Here is a 12,482-nt window from a genome sequence, read left to right as displayed (position 1 = left end):
TCGTAATCCCCTTTAGCTTTCTTTGTAACCTCTTCTAACTAATTTGTAGTTTCTGCAAACTCTTTTCACCCTAACTGAACTCAAAAGTCTTTAGGGAATTCCCTGTCAGTCAGTCCAGTGGTTAGGACTCTTCGCTACCACTGCAGGGGACACGGGTTCAATCCCTGGTCAGGGAACTAAAATCCCGCCTGCCATGTGGTGAGGTCAAAAAAAAAAAAAAAGAGTCTTCTCTAATTTCTTATCAGGACCGCAACTCCTCTATTTGGATTCTGCATCTCTCCCTTGAAGGTGTAAGGGTTCAGGACAAGCTTCCCCAAAATGTGCCACTTTGGCATGAGGATTATTTCGAACTAAAGGCAATCAAGATCCTGTGGGTTCAAGGGAAACTACTGCCCCTCCCTTAACTACCTAGAAGAACTTAAGTTGGGGGTTTTTCCCAGAAAAATGTTATTACTGGAGGTAAATTTTACCTAAGTGGCCCAATTAATATGGCAGGACAAATATTTAATTACTAAACATGTCCTCTTTTTATTATTATCCCATGAATGAACTTCCTGTCCTTGGAAGCCCCAGGCCCCTGTCCCATTCCCTAGCTCAGGATAGCACACATACCTTATTTTACTTTTCTGTCACTGAAGCTCTCATGTATGTTGGGTTCCTATCTGTACAAAATTTAATCTGATTTTTTCCTGTTAATCTGTCTTTTGTCAATTTAATTCTTAGACCAACCAGAAGAACTTAGATGGGTAGAGGAAAGGTTTTTTTCCTTCCTGACAAAGGGTAGCAGAATGTGTCACCCTAAAATATGTCTTTTTAGCATAAGGATTATTTTGAATTGATTATTCTTGAAAAACTGCAGATCTCTGGAAGCAGTAGAATTTACCCTTTTGTAAGGGAGATTTACATTTATGAGGGAATTCTCCATTTGTAAAAGTGTCTCCCTCACTGTACCAGGAAAAAAAGGATGACTTCTGGAAATTTATCAGTGGAAAAGGCAATGACTTAAATCTGCATAACACCCTTACCCTTGTTTTCTGTGCTTTTCTTGGTCACCTCCCATAACTGCCCCTCCCCCAACATCTTCTTTTCTCTTTAGCTGAAGGAGGTATTTAAGGTGGTGGCTTGGATATCTCCAAGAGTTTTCCTGGGTCTCTCCCATGTGTACATGAGGTGTACATGTTATTAAACTTCTGTTTGATTTCCTGTTGTTAATCTGTCTTTATTACAGGCGGATTCTCAGCCATAGAACCTAGAAGGGTAGAGGGAAAATTCTTTTTCCTGCCCTACAGTCTGGTTCTAAAGGCACAATACTCATTATAACTGTGAAAGATGAAATGTTTGAATGGATGGATGACACTAAAAACAAAGTAATAAAAAAGCAGTTGATTCATTGCAAGTGGCGAAACACCTGTCTCTAGGCCAGTGAACATTGACCAGGGATGATTTTTCTCCCCAGGTAAGACTGCCAAATCTAGCAAATAAAAATACAGGGCACTCTCTGGAGACATTTTTGGTTGTCACAACCAGGTGTGGGCATGATACTGGCATCTAGAAGATGGATGCCAGGGATGCTGCTAAACGTCCTACAGTGTACAGGGCAGCCTCTCACAGACAAGAATTATCCTGCCCAAAGTAGTGCTAAGGTAGAAAAAACCTCTTCTAGGCCAACAGGAGAATTAAAGGTGAAGAAAGAGGACTTGGATCACTTATACTGTGAGAATGGAATATAGTCATAGAGGAGGAAAGAAAACCTTTTTCTTCCTACCCTTCTAGGTTCTTGCTGGGGTTCAACAAAAGACAGACCAACAAGAGAACAGCAAAGGGAAGTTTGTTAGCATATATATCTTATATATACATGAGAGAAACTCAGGGGATGTGGAACTCCAAGAGGTGTTTAGAATTTACGACTAGATACCATCTTAGGCTAAAGGAAAGGTGTTTGGGGCTTCTGGGGAAGGGTGGAAGGGGAGCGGAGGCAAGTTATGGAGAGGTGGCAGGAAAAGTGAGGTAAACAAGGGTTGAATAATAAAGTTTGTCAGGCAGATTTAAGTCAGTGCCCCCTTTATTGCTACAAGTTGTTCAGTGTCTTCTACTAATGTCAATTTCCTTTATAGATATAAATTTCCTTTACGAAAGAAAACTTGTACCCTGTTTTTAAATCTTGTCTTGCATCTGCTGGTTCTCAATGGCCTTTGGCTCAAAAAAATAATCCATATGCCAAAGAGGTATATTTGGGGTTAGCGTGTTCTCATACCCCTCATGGTGAAACACTGTCCTAATGAGGTCTGAGAAACAGATAATTTTTTAAATTGTTTAAGGTTCACTAGATGGCAAACTGAGCCATAATTACAAAAACAGAAGAGAAAAAGTTTTAGGAAACTATTTTCACACATGAACATCTATCAAGAAATAACATTTGAGTCAGACACTACAGGCTTAAAATTAAAGACATCCATTTCCTATGGCTGTGTTTATAGCCAACCCCAGCTGACCAGCACCTAACTCCCTGTGAGGGAAAAGAGGCTCCTTCAAGGTGTAGCCCAAAGACTTGACCCCCAAGAGAGGTTCAGTAGAGCATACCTAGGGATCTTAACTCACCACATTGTCTAATGGCTCCCACTAGAAGCATCTGATTAAAGGAGTGTCATGATCAGAATTTCATTTATATAATAAAGCCAATACTCTGGCCAATGTGTGGAGAGTGGATTTGAGGCAGACAAGAGAGAAAAGAGCAAGACCAGTTAGGAGGCTACTGCATTAGGTCAACTGAGAGATTATGGTACCAAACAAAGGCAGAAGAGCAGCAGTGGGGATGGAGAGAAAAGGAGGAACTCTGAAGGACGTAGGGTGCCACGTCAGCAAACCCAAACTTACATAACTTTCGTGTCCTTGTAAATGCTCTGCTTGACCAGAAACACAGTATTTCCAGCCAGTCAGTCCTCAAACACCAAGAATCTGTTCTGATATCCTTGTTCTAAATAAGGTCAGATATGCAACCCCAGGGTAATCAATTTAAGCCAAATACATTTTCCTTATGCCCTAATTGACCTGGTAGCCTTATGAAGAACTCTCCAACCTCCTAACCAATCATGCCCTATTTCTGTGTTGCTTCTAACAACCTATACAACTCACTCCTGCCCAAACATCCTTGGAAAGAGTACTCCACTGCTTCTGAGGCACTGTGCTCCTCCAATCCATTGATTGTTTCCCCTTAAATAAAGGACATAAAACTAAACAGTTTTATTTTCGTCATTTGACAGCTACCATCTCCTGGCACCAAACACACTTGTTTATATTTTGTTCTGTGATGCTGACACTAGCTCTCTGTGGACTATATTTCTTTTCTCCCCACTGACCTCATGTTAGGTTCTCCCAATAGGGAGCCCTCAAGGGAGACTACAGGCTAAGGAAGGAGAAAGAGAGCCGCTCATTCCATGTTTGCTGATCCTATCAGTTTAAGCCCAGCAATAGTTTTTCACCCTAGAAACAGCCATTGGTCCAACTTTTTTTTTTTTTTTAGATATTTTGGCCCAGTTGCATGCTGCATGTGGAATCTCAGTTCTCCGATCAGGGATGGAACCCGTGTCCCCTGCAGTGGAAGCATGGAGTCTTAACCACTGGACCGCCAGGGAAATCCCTTGGTCCAGCTTCGTTTCACACTGCCTGAACCGGCCTAATCATCCCCCGAGAGGCCCCAGCACCAGCTGTCTCCCCTCCCACTGCCAACTTGATGCAACTCCTCTGCTGAGCTCCTGCAGCATTAGCGACAGCCAGACAGTGGCCCCTCTTCAAGTCTGGGTTCCAAGAATTTCAGGGTCCTTCCCCCAAGTTCCTAAATTCTGATAACCCCAACCTCTGCTCTCTGTTTCTCCAGTCCAAGAAGTGGTGGCTGCCCCCTGCAATCCTCTCTCCGTTACCTCGAGGTTCTCTCTTTCCCTTTTCAACCTTCCAACACCCACTGAACTGAGTCCTTATATTAAATCTTTCTGTTGAAATAACTAGTGTGGTTTTCCTTACTGGACCCTGGCTGATATAATATTCTAGAGATGTTTAGACGTTAGAAATAGCAGGAATTCTTACTCTGACATAAGATACATGGGAAATAGCATATCGAGGATGACATGCATGTTTGCTCCTTGGGAAATCTGGTAGATTTTGATACCTTTCACTGAAAGTCAAAACACTGGAAGAGGAGTCAGACTAAGGAAGGGCTGGGGAGAGATGATTTGTTCCAGTTTGCATAAGTTGTGAGTAAGGGACACAAGTGTAGCACAGGTAAGGAGAGATATCCAAAAGTAGGTTTGTTATGTGGTTTCAGAACTTTGGAGTAAGAGTTGTTCTAGAGATAAAGATTTTGAGAATTATTAGCATATCAACCAGTAGTTTTCAGTGTAAGAAATGAGAGAGTTTAGATACCTTATTTTAGACTTTTTTTCTCATCTACAGCCTGTATAAATTCCTCGGTTGTATAGGGTTATTTCTTCTTTAAATAATGCAAGGACATTGGCTTTTCATTTGAGCACCTTTTTAATGCTAAGAATTACTATTTAATCATATAAGTACTTTTGCTAATCAGAATGTTTGTGTTTCTGAGTTTTATGCGTTGGAGCCCTGCCATCTCATTCTGTAATTCTCTCTTGTTCTGTCAGTGCTTTTTATATCATTTGTTCACTTAAAATTAAGTCCAGGATTCAGAAGCCAAACAGCAGTAATACTTCTTGTTTTGTACTAATATAGGGTTTTTACTTCAAGAATTAAAAAATATTGTCAGATTTGAAATCACTTTTGAATTTTCCAGTAAATACAGAAATTTATGGTAATGGAGAAGGAAATGGGGTCAGCCAACCCTTAAAATAAAAAAAAATACCGGCACTGCAAGTTTAAATTTAAAATAGGTTATTTAACGGTTTAGCTCTTACGCAATGATTAATTCCACAGTGTGTTCTATTTCTGTGTCATCCTTTACCATGTGCTTACAGAATTAGTTATTATCATGTGCTTTAATGGAAACACAAAGAGTAAATATCATGCTCGTGGTCCCATAGTCATTGGAATGCTGAGATTTTTGTTTCTTAATTTTGTTAGATAATTTAACATATCTGAGACAAGAGAGTTAATTTTTATTTCTTGGTAGAAACAGAAAATAAAACTAGGAAGTAAATATATTGCTGAAAAATCCTGTTACACTGGATGGCTGTTTCAAGATACAGCCACCTACTTCTGCAAACTTTCCACTATTTCTCCACTGACTCAAGAATCTGCTGGATGACTTAAATTGTAAGTCTCTTTCAATTTCGCAGTAAAGCCAGTTTCACAGTGTGAGACAAGGTGTACACTTCAGGGTGTGAGTTCACTACTCTGACCCACGATGAAGAATGTAGCCCACTTTACTGTGTGACCTATAATTTTCTTTTATTCCTGACGTCTTCGGGGCTTAAAAAAGAGATGATTTATGTCTACTCCCTTATGAGATCCTAATGTTCATTGGATTAGATTCAGCTCCAAGCCTATGAAACGCAGTCTCAAGTTTTTATGGGATTTTGTTTGGTTGGCTCTAGTTTATAATAAAGTGTTTTTCTGGTATATACCCTTCAATCTTCTTCCTATGGAAATGTACACTTTATTTATTTGAAAAAAATGAGATATTTGGCATGATTTTTTTGCATCTTATGTTTGCCCTTCAACAGTACATATTGACACCCTTCCATGTTACTAAATAGTCTTTTTTTTTTTTTTTTTTTTTGCGGTACGCGGGCCTCTCACTGCTGTGGCCTCTCCCGTTGCGGAGCACAGGCTCTGGACGGCGCAGGCTCAGCGGCCATGGCTCACGGGCCCAGCCGCTCCGCGGCATGTGGGATCTTCCCGGACCGGGGCACGAACCCGTGTCCCCTGCATCGGCAGGCGGACTCTCAACCACTGCGCCACCAGGGAAGCCCTAAATAGTCTTTAATATCATTTTTAGTGACTACCTAGCATTTCCTTGATATGAAAGATAACAGCTCTCGTTTATTTAGCACTTACCATGGATTGAGCCCACTGTCAGCTGCTTATCATATATTGTCAAGTTCAAGCCCTGTAGTAATCCCTTGAGATAATAATAAAAAATAACGGCTAGCCTTTATTGAGTGCTTACTGGGCAGACCTCAAGAACCTCATCCACCTTCCCTCACTCAGTGCTCTTTTACAATAACCCTATGAGGTTAGTAGTATTATCACCATTTTTACTGGTGAGGGAACTAAGACTTTGAGAGGTAGGGTTACCTGCTCAAAGCCAGCAGCCGGCAAGTGGCTGAGCATAGCCAAAAGCCTTCCCTTGAGCTACTGTGCACTCCTGCTACCTAAGAGACAGTAGTGCATTTGATCTTAACGTGCTTTAGACCTCAGAGGCAAGTAGACTTCTTGCCGTTATGACAGTTTTTTGGTTTCCAGATGTTTGTGAGCAAACATCTGTTCAGATCCCCAGACACCACTAGACCACAGAAACTCCATATTGCTTGTCATGAGCCTGGATTCCCTGAACTTTTAAGAATCCAACTCGGGGACTTCCCTCGTGGCTCAGTGCTTAAGAATCTGCCTGCCAATGCAGGGGACACTGGTTCGAGCCCTGGTCCAGGAAGACCCCACATGCCGCGGAGCAACTAAGCCTGTGCGGCACAACTACGGAGCCCGCGCTCTAGAGCCCATGAGCCACAACTACTGAGTCCGTGCGCCTAGAGCCCGCATGCTCCGCAACAAGAGAAGCCACCACAATGAGAAGCCCACTTGCTGCAACTAGAGAAAGCCCACGCTCAGCGACGAAGACCCAATGCAGCCAAAAATAAACAAATTAAATTAAAAAAAAAAGAATCCAACTCAACCAGCTATTGTCCTGTTGCATTTCAACACAGGCCTTATTAACTCTGACCAAATAAATAGTCAGAAGAGAAATCCACAACTCTTAGAATGTTCCCCTCTCAGAGCAGGCCCTCCTGACGTGAGCTCTGAGGCTAACAGCCTCATTTTCAGGTGGTCAAACAGAAGGCTGAATTAGCTAGGAGCTAGGGTCAGGTTTCCTATACAATTTCCCAACCCCTCGCCTCACGGCTCCTCTTCTCCCTGTAGCTCCTTGTCACATAGGGCAGGTGAGAAATGTCTATTGGTTCACTTCTGCCTCCTGCATGACTGAGCACATCTTGGAGCCCAACAGTTGGCAGCCCCTAACACTCAGACGAGAGAATGGGGAAATGCAGCCAACACAGCTGGACAGTCTGGTGAGCTCACACAGCAGGCACTGCCATGGGCTTCCAACCCCTAAGGACAGTGCTGGACCTTGGCTTGGACGGTGGTATGAAATGTTAGGACACCGGATTTCCAATTCCTGCTCTGATTTTCTATGTGAATTTGAACATACTTAGACTTCACTTTCCTCATCTGTGAAGTGAAGGGGCTAGACAAGATTATTTCTCAAGTCTCTGAGTTCAGAGTTGTTTAAGTTTATGCCGAAATGGTGTCTTAACTAAATATTTCAAGAATGAGAGATGCCGTGGCATAATTGAAATGAACTCGGGCTTTGGGATCTAAGCAACAGAGGTTCTATTCCTGGCTTTGTTACTAAAAGGCTGATGACTTCAGACAACTTTTCTGACTACTGGTTTCTTCATCAGAGAATTGAAAAGGTAATCATCAAAGTTAAATGAGCTAATGATTAGAAGTGTCTGAATCATAGCAAACGTAGGAAATTATAAAGACAGTCATCAGTTCCTCCCATTCCTGTGCACGCATATTGCTCTTCCCATCAATATGGGACAACCCTGTGATTTGTTTGACTAACAGGATGTGACAGAAGGGATGCTATGCCGATTCTGTACCTAGGCCAGTTTATTTTTCACCTTCTCTTGGGATCTAGCCATGTTTAAAAAACGTAGGCTAGGGCTTCCCTGGTGGCGCAGTGGTTGAGAGTCCGCCTGCCGATGCAGGGGACACGCTTTCGTGCTCCGGTCCGGGAAGATCCCACATGCCGTGGAGCGGCTGGGCCCGTGAACCATGGCCGCTGAGCCTGCGCGTCCGGAGCCTGTGCTCCGCAACGGGAGAGGCCACAACAGTGAGAGGCCCGTGTACCGCAAAGAAAAACAAAAAAAACCCAACAACGTAGGCTAGACTACCACATGATGGGGCGCCGCAGAGAGAATCCCACCCAACCTCCGGTGGCTTCAGCTACCCAGCTGAGGCACCAGACATTTGAGTGACAGTATCTTGGATGTTCCAGCGCCAGGAGCTCCCAGCTGAATGCAACCACATGAGTGATCCCAGCAAACACAATGTGAGATAAAGGCACCTCTTAGCAGAGCTCAGCCAACTCTCAGAATCATGAGATACGTTTTTTTGATTCACTAAGTAAATTTTGGAGTGGCTTGTTACACTGTAAGAGATAACTGAAACAATGAACACAATTCATAACTGATATGATATTAGTTAATATGTTTTGATCTCTAATTCTTTGCTACTTTGTTTTCACTGGAAATTCATGTTTTTTAAGCTGACTGCTTCCACTGATTAGTATTCTCTGTCCTCCCACTTCTCCCCTTATAATCAGACTACATAACATAGGAATATGACTGCAGTGTATATAGTCAGGGTTTCTCCATAGATAGAATTTCCCCTGGAAACAAAGGGAGAATGCAAGATGGCAAAATGCACTTAATATGAGCTCTCTGGACTCCAGAAGAGGATAGGCCTGGCTTGATTTAGAAGAAACCAGTTTTGGGCAGGGTAACTCATTGACCCTAAATGTCCCTTCCAGCTCCTGATTCTCTGATTCCTTACATCAAGAGCTGGGTTAGTTATACGGTGTAGCCAGAATATTAGATGCTGGGTCAGATATGCTTGTTGGAATGACTGGTGATACATTTGCATCAAAAATATCAGGGATCAAAAGATTGAGGAAAACATTTGGACTCCTCTTTTGATAAATCTTACCTCCCTCCAACCTCCTTTCATCTCTGGGTTCAGTAGCTCTTTTTGCATCTTGCCATCGGTAGAGCCTTACAGTGACATGCAGTTAGTGTGATCACTGAATGGAGTGCATCTCTTTTCAGTAGTAAAAGTTAAGAGCACATGCTCTGGACTCAGAGATGGATCGACTTGCTCAAAAAACCTTCATATTACTTTTATTTATTTAGTCAATAAATATATATTGATTACCTACCATGTGGAAGGCGCTATTTTATTTTAATAAATTTATTTATTTATTTATTTTTGGCTTTATTGGGTCTTTGTTGCTGCGCCTGGGTTTTCTCTAGTTGCGATGAGCAGGGGCTATTCTTCGTTGCGGTGCGCAGGCTTCTCACTGCAGTGTCCTCTCTTGTTGTAGAGCACGAGCTCTAGGCACACGGGCTTCAGTAGTTGTGGCACGGGGGCGCAGTATTTGTGGCTCATGGGCTCCAGAGCACAGGCTCAGTAGTTGTGGCGCATGGGCTTCGTTGCTCCATGGCATGTGGGGATCTTCCCAGACCAGGGCTCGAACCCACGTCCCCTGCATTGGCAGGCGGATTCTTAACTACTGCGCCACCAGGGAAGTCCCAAGGCACTATTTTAAATGCTCAAAACCAGTAGCAGAAAAGAATGATAATGTCTCTGGCCTCATGGAATTTATTCCTCTATTTCTTCACCTATAAAATGGAGGTTTTAATAGTTCGTACCTCAGAGGGTTGCTCTGGGATTAATAAAACATTATGTATATAAATAACATTTACCTACATTCCATCCAAAATTCTGTTAACGACTCAAAGACATTTGATGATCCAAGATGGAAGATTCTATACAGCTTCAGAGCTTGATGTCCCTCAAAGTTTAGCCCCAGTGCAGGTGGGAGTATAAATTGCTATAGCCCCTCCGTAAAATTGTCTGGAAGTATTTATTAAAATTCTGCACATGACTATCCCATGACCAGTAAATGCTACTCTTAGGTATATATTTAAGCAAAATGTAAGTACCAAAGACATACAAAGATGTTCAAGCAGCATTATTTGTAATAGACAAAAGTTGGACTCAACCCAAATTCCATCAACTGTAGAATGGATAAATAAAATTTGATATGGTAATATAATGGAATACTACACAGCAATAAAAAGGAACAGACTATTGTTACATGCAAAAACATGGATAAATCACACAAAAATAATGTTGAACAAAGAAGTCAGACACAAAAGTGTATATACTTATAATTCCATTTTTATAAAATTCAAAACAGCAAGCTAATATATGATGTCAGGATCAGAGTAGTGTTTACCTTTGGGGAAGAGAAAGGGAGCAATTTGGAAGGCACTTGAGAGAATTTCTGGGGTATTTGCAATGTTCTATTTCTTGATCTGGGTTATGATTTCACAGATATATTTGCTTTAGGATAATTAATTGAGCTTATGATCTGCACATGTTTCTGTATGTATGCTACTCTAAAATTAAAAATAAAACACACATACATACACCAAGGTCAAGGCTTCTACATGATAAAGGGACTTAACGAATATGATCTTCTAGGACCCTCTCCCCCAGTGCTGCTTGCCCACTCCTAGCAACTCGCTGTTCTCTTAGAGAATCTTCCCATCTTCAGTCTTGCCTCTTTCCTTGTTATCCCAAGTGGTGGTGACTGGCTTCCACCTATGGTTCTGGCAGGCCTTGGTCACCTGTAACTTGCCTCGTCCTAGCTCTGAATAATCCATGGCTCCATAGGAAACCATCTTATTTGAGATATATGAAAGGAAACACTGGAATTTGGCCATATCTCTCTTCTTCTCTTGGAAGGATTCTGGTGTATCCCAGCTTGCCTTTCTATGAACAAGTCATAAAACAAACAAAAACAAAACAAAAAATCCCCCAAATCATCCAAAACAGTTCGAAGAAAGCAGAAGTATCATTACCACTTAGAGTGCCATCTGGTGTATTTTTTGCCATGTGTCATAAACATCACTGCCAAGAGCCATGGAATTTAAAGCCTTTCCCTGAGGGATATTATTGACCACTTTCTTTAGCTCTAACCATTGACAGAGTCCTAAGAATTCCTGCTATGTATCAATTTGAGAAATATAGAATAACTACTGATGTAGTGAACACTTGTCTGTACTTTTTCCTGTGTTCCTAAAAGCTATGTTTGGAGACTTTCCCACTGTGAAAACTGTAGAAAGACAAATATTGGATTTCCTGGACTCCTGTTCACCTCAGACATGGACATATGACCTAGGGTCCACTGATTAGAAGTAACTGTCACCTGAGCTTAGAATTGGAAGTTTGGAAGAGAAAAAAGGCTGAGACTGCCATTTCCATTCTAGTGGTGGCCTACAGTTTCTTAAGATAGCAATAGGAGTAATTCTAGCAGCAAGGTGCAACAACTGATGGGTATGAGGTTTTGCCCTACTTTAATAGGTTCACGTGCCACAGTTGGGTGGATGCTAGTAGAAGACACTAAACCCTTGGTCAAAGACAAAGGACTCTATTAATCATGGCACATCAAGCTGGATGAATATTAGCATATGCACTTGATCCTAATTTTCATGGGAGCAATGCAAATGGGCCAGATAGATGCCTGAACACGCAGTGGTTGTGTTACAGGAGAAGAACCTGGATCTTTTATAATGGGCAGTGAGCATGTCTACTCTTTTCTCTGGAGGGAAATACTACCTCTTCTAAGGCTTCTGCTGTGCAAACATCCTTGAAAGATAATCTGAAACGAAGGCAACCAGTGCCTCTGCTTGCAAGACACGCAGAAATGCAAGACGCCAATGAAGAAGTGTCTTCTAACAGTTCAAGGACCAGTGTTGATGGAACTGGTGGTGTTAATTGCAGTGACTCAGCTGAACAATGGTGTCAGTGGTACCTTTACCAGACCAGTTCTGCAGCATTATTTTCAGCACTGGCCCAGGCTGCACTGTCTCCAAATCTGATTCTTGGACCCATCTGGGGTTAGTGAGCTCTGGCCAATATTTTCTGATTGATTTCTTTCACTTACACCTATCAATGCTGACTGATATATTAAAGAAGTGGTGAGAAAATGCCTATACATAACCATTTCTGGTCCTTTATTTTGGTTGGTTCATTTAGTCTCTTAGGTGTTGGGTAAATCATCTGCCTTCTCATCCCCCAAAGCAGGTATAAGCTCTCTCCTCGGTCCAGTCTTAAAGAAAAAAGGAAGTGGTATCTGTATCACCTCAAGATCCTGGACCTGAGTTAAAATCCCCGGATAATACAGTTTCTGAAGGTGCTGGATCTCTGGCCTGCAAATTGCTAGAACCCTAGAGATTTTGTCTTAATCAAGAATATAGAGAAACTCAGCTTCATGAGGACCATTGATGAGTTTTTTCAATTGTTGTTCTCTTTCTCCACAGCAATGCTCCCTAGGATAGTGTTTCATGGTTCTTGCAAGATGTAATTTTTGTTTATTGATTGTTGAATAATGGTCTTAGTTTTAATATTTCTTGATTAGCATACACTATCATTGCTGAGAATCATAA

Source organism: Pseudorca crassidens, chromosome 16 (assembly GCF_039906515.1).
Source record: "Pseudorca crassidens isolate mPseCra1 chromosome 16, mPseCra1.hap1, whole genome shotgun sequence".
In the NCBI taxonomy this organism is placed as follows: Eukaryota; Metazoa; Chordata; class Mammalia; order Artiodactyla; family Delphinidae; genus Pseudorca; species Pseudorca crassidens.
The sequence above is the reverse complement of the archived record's forward strand: the minus strand, read 5'-3'. Positions refer to the sequence as shown.